The sequence below is a fragment of the Carya illinoinensis genome, chromosome 10 (assembly GCF_018687715.1).
Source record: "Carya illinoinensis cultivar Pawnee chromosome 10, C.illinoinensisPawnee_v1, whole genome shotgun sequence".
NCBI lineage: Eukaryota > Viridiplantae > Streptophyta > Magnoliopsida > Fagales > Juglandaceae > Carya > Carya illinoinensis.
Genome location: NC_056761.1, coordinates 38,382,037 through 38,393,163, shown reverse-complemented (window position 1 = coordinate 38,393,163; position 11,127 = coordinate 38,382,037).

Sequence of the window (11,127 nt, the reverse complement as noted above, 5' to 3'; positions counted from 1 at the left end):
CTTGAGTATATTGTCGTCATTAGATTTTCTCAATAGGGATAATAATTTACATATTTTAAAAGTAATGAATGATTTTTCAAAGAGTTACATTTGGTTTAATTTTGATTTATAAATCTATATCTTCTGATTGAGAATTTTGAGAATTGAGTTTTCAATTGAGTTATTCAATAGATTAAGAATATTTAAAATATTATATTTGTGCAAGGGATTCCCGACTCTCTATTCTTCATCAAATTTGAGTACTTCTTCCATTAGTAACTTTGCTTCACTTCAATTTGCATTTAAAATTAATTTTTGTTCTCTATTAATCATTTAATATTTTTCTTTAATTTCTTTATTCCTTCTGCTATTATTTTAATTTATCTCTCTATAGAATCAACACTCCAAAGTTGTGCTACAACTATCAGATTATTCTTTGGGTGTAATCAAATTTTGGCGTCATTGCCTGGGAGACGATAGAAGAATTGTTAGATAGTTTTTCTTTTCAGCAGTTTGTAAAGGCAGTAACTTCGTTCCCTCTTTTAGCTTGTTGCATCTTTATTTTATTTTCTTTTTCTTTTTATATTTTTTTTTTGTATTACGTTTTTCTCTACCTTTCATGCACAGGTATAGAGACGTCTTGGATCGGTTTGCTTGTAGACCAGTGTTAAAGTCAGAGTTAGGGTCTAATTTTTCTAATTATTTGTTTGATAATCCATCTAGCCCAAAAAAAATGAGTGTGCACGAAGATCAACCTAAGACTCTACATGAGTACATTCACCCTACACGCATAGAAACACCATCATGCATTATATTTCCACCAAATATTCCTCTAATAGATTTCAAACTAGGTATAATATAACTTCTCCCTACTTTTCATGATTTAGAGAGTGAAAATCCATATGTGCATATTAGGGAGTTTGAAGAGGTTGTTACTACATTTCATTGTCAACCTGGCACTGGACAGAACCAAATGCTTTTGACATTACCAATTGAGCACACTCCAATCAAACTCATTCTAGCAGAGGCATCTATCATTTCAAAGAAGAAGATAACTTGAAGGCAATGATGGAAAACCTAATTAGAGAGTTAGAGGCATTGAAGATGAAGGAAACTATGGCAACTCATATTATTCCCCAAGTTGATTCCTCTAAACTTTGTTTTATTTGGAAGGGAGTATATCATCTTGCACAAGATTGTCTAACAGTTGCTGAGATGAGAGTAGTGTATGAGGAATATTGCAATTCTCTTAGCATGTATAAAAAAAAAAAAAAAATTCACCCTACTCAGATACATACAATTCTGGTTAGAGAAATCACCTAAACTTTTGCTGGAAATCTGAAAACCAACCGCCTACACAACCCCCTAAATCATATCCTGCACCATATCATGCATCTCCTTTTTCTAGGAACTTCTTAGAAAATACTTTACAAGCTTTTATTGAGGCACAGGGTAAAACTAATCAGAAGTTTGAACCTTTGATTACGCAGGTTGTTAAAGAAAATAAGGAGATAAAGAGCTATGTATCCAAGATAATGAGCTACTTGAGTGTGAATGAGTGTGTCAAGTTCTCTTCTCAACCTCAATCCACACCCCAAGGTCAACATATGGCGCAAGAAAATTTGAAAGAGGTCAATGTCATTGTGACAACAAGTGATAAGTCCTTACACATCCCAACAACTGATAAGGTAGAGGATGTTGAAAATGAACAAAGCAATGATAGAACCAAGTTCTCGAAAGCAGAGGTAATCAAGTACCAAGTTAAGGTACCATTTCCTCAAGTTTTAAAATTTGGTATGCGAACTTTGGATTCTAGTAATGAAATCTTGGAGAATGTCAAGCAGGTAAAGATTAACATTTCTCTTTTGCATGTTATTAAACAAGTTTCCACTTATGTAAAAGTTCTTAAAGATTTGTGTACAGTTAAGAGGAAGCAACAAGTTAAGAATATAGTATTTCTGACAAAGTAAGTTAGTGCTCTAATTGAGCGGCAAATTCATCCTAAGTATAAGTATCCTAATTGTCCAATGATTGCATTTAGTATTAGGAATCATGAGTTTGGGCAAGTCTTGTTAGATTTAGGAGCTAGTGTTAATTTGATGTCTTATTCCATTTATTTATAACTTGGAAGCCTACTTCTATTGTGTTTCACTTGGCAGATCGTTCAGTTAAGAAACAAAGAGAGATGGTTGAGGATATTTTGATCCAAATTGACAAGTTTCATTATCCTGTTGATTTCTTAATTTTGGACACTCAGTCAGTTATTGAATCTAACTATAAAGTTCCTCTCATAATAGGTAGACATTTTCTTATTACAGCTAATACACTTATAAATTGTAGGAATGAGTTGATAAAACTATCTTTTGGAAACATGACCGTGGAGGTCAACATTTTCCATATTGAGAAACAACCAATAGATGACGAGTGCCACCAAACGTAAATGATTGACGCACTCATAGACAAAAGAGTTCACACAACTCATGATTTTAATCCCTTGAATATTCCATTGTTAATTTTGAGTTTGATACTATTAGTGATTTATCTGATATTGCTGACATGTGTGCTATTTTTATGAAACTCAGGACTATGGCACATGGGCTTGGCAACCGAAATTTGAGGAGGATCCTAACAAAGGTGAAAGACAGATTCCTGTAAGTATGAAAGCACCAAGAGTTAAATTAAAACCTTTGCTTAAGTCCAAAATCTATAAGGTTAAAATGAAAGCATTTCATGATAAAAATATTTTTAGGAAGACGTTTAAGCCTAATGACCGAATACACTTATATGATTCTAAACATCATAAACACCTAGGAAAACTTCAGTTTAGTTGAACTAGTCTCTTTGTAGTGAAAAGTGCTTTTGAAAATGGGATAGTAGAAATAAAGGATCTTAAGAATGGTCAAATCTTTAAAATAAATGGTCAACGCCTTAAAGTATTAATTGATAGGCAAGTTCTGGAAGTGGAAGACATTCTACTTATAGATCTGGTCTATCAACTTTGACCGCACCACCCAGGTATGTTTTTGTTTATTTGTTTTGTTTGTTTTATTTTATTTTTATTTTCTCTTATTTTCTTTCTTTTACTTTTTGTTTGCTGTTATTTTCTTTGTTTTTATTTGCAAGATAGTTTCATTTCGTCATTTCAGGTTACCATCTTTAATACATAGCGAGTTACCCACGTCACTCATCAGGTGTATTCTACCATTTTTAGTTACTCCCCATTCAGTTTTGATTCTTAAATATTGAGGATAATATTTCATTTAAGTTGGGGGTGGTGGTGCAAATTCAGTATTTAAAATGCTTGTTGAAACTCTGTGGCATATTTTTATGTGTTAATTTTTTGCATCACAAGTGAATCCTTTTCACATGTGTACTCATTCTCATTCAATCATCTTTGTGAATTCACCAAACTAATCATAATCATTTTTTACTAAAGTATTCACAAAATTCCTAATGCACTCATCCAAATTTTGTGGTAAGATGGTGGTTTGACAACATGTAGATAAAAAACTCTTTTGCTTAAGTATTCATGTGAGTTTTGGAGGGGATTGAGAGCCTACAAATGTAATAAATTGTGATAAGTGTTTATTGATCTGTTGACTTTGGCACTTCTTTTGAAAATATTATTACATGGTTTGTAATAAGATTGTGGATATATTTGGGATATGACGAAAGTCAACTTAGGATCAACGTTTGAACCTTTCTAGCTAACCATTTCCATCATAAACTCCTAATAGACAACTTTGAGCCAACAAACACATATAGTTTTTTCTTTCCATATACCCACATCATCTATGCCTCTTCAGTTTGGAGTATAGCCTATATATTGATTTTTCTACCATTTTTACTTTCAAGTGTATAATATATGCAGAATTTACATTTTTTTTCTTTTGTTTTATCATTTTCAATCCAAAAAAAGAAGAGTACAAGTTACAAAGTGTTTAATTGAGTGAGTTTCAAAGGAAAAAAAATAAGGTTGGATAGAAATAGCAAGAATACCAAAGTGACATGTGTTTGTTTATCAAATTGTTGAAAAAAAACAAAAAAGAAGAGAAAGAAGAAGGAAAATTATTATTATTCAATAATCTAAAAAGTGGAGAGTACATAAAGTGAGAGGTGTGGTCTACTGAGATATTTAATATAAGATTCACTTTGTACGTACTTGGAAGTTTTTAAATCATTTTCATCTTTATCTTTATTTCCATATTGCCCCAAACTCAATCAACATTATAATATTTTGTGTTGACTATTCTGATTCTAAGTAAGTTTTTGGAAAGAGTGGTAGAAGTATCATTTGTTAGTGTTCCTATCATAAGATTAATGTTTGTTTGTTACTTGTACATAATTGCCTAATTCCTAATGAGAGTGTGTGTACACCCATTGTCAACTCCATAAAGAAAGCTCTTACATGAAAGAAACACTATTATACTCATGAGTTATGGAGTTGAACATTTTGCTTAAGATGTTCTTGATGTTGCATGTGTCAAGTCTTCTAATTAGATGGATATAGTTTGGAACACACACACTCTATGAATTGCTATATGTAAATTACTTGTGATAGAATTATTGACTTCCTAAGATTACTTTGATATGTGAATTTAAAAAGTGTGGCTTGGTGGCCTTTATATGTGATTTTCTATGATCTCTTTCGTTGTTTTATCATGAACTTTGCTAGATACTAGCAATGAATAAGTTGAATGGTGTGATAAGTGCTCGAAAGTGCACTCTAAATACCTTATTATTGGATTAAAATGCTAAAATGTGAATAGAATTATTAAAAATTTATGTGTATTATTTAATTGAATTTCTATTTACTTTGTAATACTCCTAAGCAAAGTTTTATGTTTAATTTCAGAGTTTATAAAAGAGCAAGTCAAAACCCAGTCAAATTCAAATGAGGACATTCATGGGGTTTAAGAGCAATTTCAATCAAGAAAAAAAAAAGAAATCACAAAAGGAAACCACAAAAAGTTCAAATCCGAAATTCGCTAGGAAACAGCCTGGAGATATTTTAATATTTTGATTGTAACTTTCTCCTCACATATCAAATTGATACGATTCTTGATGAGTTAGAAGGCAATCTTAAAGAGCTATAAATTTGTCTCTAATAATGATTTCTAAATTCGAAATCCTGAAGCGCGTACGTGGCTGCCAAGATGAGTCCTAAAATTTAGGTTATTTTTTATGTGAAAATTATGAAAACATTAAGATTTCTTTCCTACCCTACATTAGGGTTGTACACCAAACCGATAAACCGGCCTAAACCGACGGAGACCGACCGCCAGAGGCCGGAACCGGCGAAGAACCGATCGGCGTTCGAGTTAAAAATATAGGAACCGACGTCGGCCGGTTCGGTTTGCGGTTCGACTCAGGAAAAACCGCTGAACCAGCCGACGTCTATTATAACTTTTTTTTTTTATTATGTCTGAATCAATTATTTATCTATATTAATTTAATTTTTTGCTACAATATCGCTTCCTGAGTATAATATTGTCGTTGTTGGATTTTCTCAATAGAGAGAATAATTTAAGTATTTTAAAAGTGGTGAATGATTTTTCAAAGGGTTATATTTGGTTTAATTTTGGTTTATAAATCTATATCTTCCAATTGGAAATTTTGAAAATTGAGTTTCCAATTGAGTTATTCAATAAATTAAGAATAATTAAAATACCGCATTTGTGCAAGAGATTCCCGACGCTCTATTGTTCATCAAATTTGAGTACTTCTTCCGTTATTAACTTTGCTTCACTTCAATTTGTATTTAAAATTAATCTTTATTCTATTTTAATCATTTAATATTTTTCTTTAGTTTTTTTGTTTCTTCTACTATTCTTTTAATTTGCCTCCCTGTGGAATCAATACACCAAAACTGTGCTATAACTAGGGCTGAAAGTCGAACGGTCTGGACCGGAAAAACCGACCGGACCGGTCATTTTTGGACCGGACCAGACCGAACCGAATGAGTCCGGTCCGGTCCCGGTCCAATTTTAAAGGGACCGAAGGTATTCGGTCCGGTCCCGGTCCGGGGGTTTTTCACCCCGGACCGGACCGAATGGATTAAAAAAAAAATTATTATTTATATAATAGTTGTGTATAATTAATTATATAATTATATATGGTATAAAAAATATTAATAGTCTAATATAGATTGTAGTTATACTTATACTAATATAGTTATATAAATCACTATAACTAATACTTCAACAATAGCTATAGTGACCTATACTAATAGTTTACTATTAATACTAATATACTATTATATGATTTATATAGTTATACTAATCACTATAATTAATACTATGTATAGCTATATAGTATATTTATCACTATAATTAATATAATTTAATTATCAATATACTTATATTTAATTAATATAGTTATCACTATATTATAATTTATATAGTTATACTAATCATAATAAGTTAATAACTAAATCACTAGAAATATAACTATATATATTTAGTATGAATGTATTATTATATTCTTTAATATATAACTATAATATATAGTACTAGTATATATTAATATATTATAAGAGTTATAGTATAAATATAATATATAAATTATAATATATTAAATCACTATAACAGTATAACTAATACTAATATATAGTTATACTAATATTCTACTATTATATAGTTATACTAATAGTCTAATATTATATAGTTATACTAATCACTATAATTAAAACTAATATATAGCTATACAGTATACTTATATAGTTGTACTAATACTATTAGTCTATTATATAGTCTAAGACTCTCAATTTTAATATAGTCTATATAGTTACAACTAATACTAATATTTATATTAATACTAATAATATAGAATACAGTTATACTAACTAACTGATTCAAGTTCAACATAACTAATATTACTAATATAATATAGTCAAATTGAATTACTAATAGTCTAATACTAATACAATTATATAGTTATACTAATTATAAATTCATAATAACTAAATCATTGTAAGTCTATAACTATATTATATATGTATTTAGTATCAATGTATTACTATATTCTTTAATATATAACTATTAACTATAGTATATAGTACTAGTATAACCGATAAAAAAAAATATAGTACTAGTATATATATTAATGTATTAACATATTATAAAAGTTATAGTATACATTATAATATATCATATATTTGTAAATTTATAATAGTATTAGTATAGTTAACTTAATATGTAATATGTTAGTATTAAATCACTATAACTGCATAGAATATAAGTAATAAGAGTATTACTATTATTTAATATAATATTACATATATTATCACTATCATTACATATATTTATTAGTTATAGTATTAGTACTAGTATGGTTATTAGTACTAATAGACTAATAGTATTAGTTATTAGTATTACATATAGTTACATATATTACTATTATTATTACATGATATAGTTACATATATAGTTATCACTATTACTATTATTACATATAGTTATTAGTTATAGTATTATTACTAATAGACTAATAGTAGTAGTGTATTACTAATATATATAATAGTATACTATATGTATATATATTAAATATGTCACAATATAATTACATAAGTATTAAACAAAATGTCATTGAAAAAAAAAAAAAAAAGTCATAGGGTGGACCGACCGGACCGGACCAGACCGAATGGGACCGAACCTTATGAAGTTTGGTCCGAACCGGACTGAATTCACCCTTAGCTATAACTACCGCATTATTCTTTGGGCGTAATCAATCTTCCTTAGATTTATACCTTGGTTTTGGCCAAAACCTGTTCCGATCACAATCCTCTTAATATTCGTCCAAAGGAGATTGTCCCAAGATAGGAATATGGCCCTCCAATGTTATGGTTTATGATGATGTGGTGCAATCGCATGGCTTTTAATCAGCTTATACATGGCAATTGGAATCTACCTATATATGGAGACGGTCTTCTAAAATTAAAGTCAAAAGGCTAAAACCGATTCTCAGAACCTAGAATAAAGAGACTTTTGGTCATGTGGACAGTCACATTTAGAACACCAAAGATGATATCATACAGATAGAAACTCAGTTGATGGTTAATCACAATTAGGAGCTTGAGATGCAACTTGAGTCTAAACAAAGGAACTCGCCCAGTTTTTACTTCAAGAAGAAATTCTCCTTAAATTGAAATATCGTGTGAGATGGCTTAAAGAAGGGACCTCGAACTCTAAATTCTTCTGTGCTACTTTACAGGCTAAAAGAAATAGAGGAATGTCTCAGCAGATGATTTTGAAAAATGGAAACTCTCTTAACTTCACTCATGAAATTCATGAAGATGCTGTTAATTATATTTAGGCTACTTTAGGCACTGAAAAGTGCATAATAACGATACTTTGAACTATCTATTCCAACTCGTTATCACCAATGATGAGAATGATTTATTATGCTAGACTCCAACCTTGGACGAAATAAAAATAACTTTATTTGATGTTCCAGAAAATAGTAGTCCTGGACCTGACGGTTTTGGATCTTGTATTTTTATGCACTATTGGGATGTTATTAAAGATGATCTTGCTAAGGCGGCTGCAGATTTTTTTAGTGGGACTCCTCTCTCTCAATTTTATTCATCTACTTCATTGTGATTATACCTAAAGAGAAAAAGCTTATGAGCTTTGCTAAATCCAGGCCTATTACACTGTGTTCTATGATTTACAATATTTTTTCTAAGATTATGGTTAACAAACTAAACCCTCTTCTTGATAATATTGTTTCAAATGAGCAAGGAGCTTTTATCAGAGGGTGAAATCTACAGGAAAATATTACGCTTGCTCAGGAATTGTTACATAGTATTAATGCCAAGGTTTGGGGTGATAATGTGATTATTAAAGTGGATATGACTAAAACATATGATCAGCTCGAATAGAGTTTTATTTTGGAAGTCTTACAATTGTTGGGATTCTCTGCAAAATAGTGACAATTGATCTCTAATTGCATTACTAATCCTTTTTTCTCTATTTTGATGAATGACACCAGTAAAGGTTATTTTCCATCTTCACAGGGGTTGAGACAAGAGAATTCATTGTCCCCTTATTTATTCATTATCACTGAAAAAGTTCTGAGTCGTTTGATTAAGAAAAGTGTTGTAGATGGCAAGATGATTGATTATAAAACTCATAATGAGTGTCCTCGCATTTCTCATCTTCTTTATGCTTATGATCTCAATGATATTTCTGAATGGCTCCAAAAAATATTTGAAGGCATAAATGGATACCTTACAACTGTACGAGAATATTTCTAGTCAAAAAGTAAATTATACCAAATCTGCTATGTTTTTTTTTTCCAAACAAGCTTCCTCTTTCCGAAAGACGATTGGTCTTCATACTACTGGCTTTTATGAGGGTTCTTTCCCCTGTTTATACTTGGGCACCCCAATTTGTATAGGTAACATACGTGCTTCTCATGTTGAGTTTCTAATTCAAAAAGTGCAAAAGAAATTAGCATCATGGAAAGGAGCCTTGCTCTCAAAGGGGTGTAGACTTGTTTTATTGAAGCATGTGTTGCCCAATGTTTCCTATTCATGTCTTAGTAGTGTTGAATATGCCTTGCAGTGTTCTTCATAAGTTAAATCACATGTTTGCTTATTTCCTATGGGGCAGCAAGGATGGTAACAGGAAGAAGAAATGGGTGGTATGGGATAAAGTCTGCAGACTCTAGGAAGAAGGTGGACTCGGTATTCACAAATTGGAAGATATGAAAAAAGTCCTTCATATGAAATTTATCTGGCAATTTCTATATGGAGATTCTCTTTGGGCCAATTTTTTCCGTACCAAGTATAAGTTCAACATCATCTTTTCCTTCTTCATTTATGCTTTTATGAATCACATTTCTAGAAAGCTTTAAAACCGTTGGTGAGGCTGGTTCTTAGAGTTGCGGGTTGGATAATCAATAAAGGAAAGATGTCTTTTTGGTTCGAGAAGTGGTCTTCTTTAGGAATTATGGGTGAACTTTCAAACATTACAAATCCCTCTCTAACTCTGGCAGATCTATACTCATATACGGGAGCAAATTGGGTGACGAATTCAGGAGCTAGTTGGGAATTCTCTATATCAAGAGCTGAAACTTCAAAAAATCAACATTTCTTAAAGTGCCGATATTCCTATTTGGAAAGTTGAACAAAATGGTAAATTTTCTATATCGTCAGCTTGGCAAGCCACTTATTTACAAAGTGTAAAAGTTTCATGGACAAAATGGATTTGGCATGGATTACTTCCCAGTAAGATTTATGCTTTCATGTGGAAAGGTATCTAAAAAGGTTTACCTTTTGATCATAATATTATGAAGTTAAATATATCTATGGCCTCTAAATGTGAATGTTTTAAAGTGGCTACTTATGAGACTTTGGATCACTTGCTTCTCTTGGGAGAACATCCAGCTTCTGTTTGTGTCTTTTTTGAGTCAGCTTTGGGTCTAAATTATTGGCCAAATCGTACTTGGGGTGAAAAAATACAACAATGGTTCTCCAAGGCTCAACTGTTATCTCAGCTCATTGTGGTGATTAGTATTCTTCCTTCTTTGATCAACTAGTTTATGTCGTTATATAGATGTAAAGATGGAGTAAAGCTCACATGGAGGAGGTTTTTGAAACCAAGGAGTAGGTGTGTTTTAAAATCAAGAATTACTTATCTCAAATCCCTCACAACAAAACAAATAAACCTTTTATCATATGCTCTGAAGGTGAGATTTTGAAACAACTTGGCTTAATGAAAATGCTTGTCAAGCAAAAGATTATTCAGATCTTGGAATGGATGCGACCAGTTTAGGGTTATGCCAAACTTAATATTGATGGAAGTAGTCTTGGGAATCCTGAAAGAAGCAGAGGCGGAAGTATCTTTAGGGATGCAGATGGTCACATGATTTTTGCTTTTATCAAATTTTTTGGCATAAGTTCTAATAATAATGCTGAGATCAGGGCTCTCTTGGATTATCTTAATTTCTATGTACAGATGAATATCACGCATATTGAAGTTGAAATTGATTCTAAACTAGTGGTCAAGTGGTGGGAGCATGATAACAAGTCCCTTGGACAAGTCACACATATTGTCATGACGCTAAGTTGAAGGCTAGTTCACTGGTAATAAGGATTACTCACACTTTTAGGAAAACGAACCACGGTACTGACAGATTAGCCAA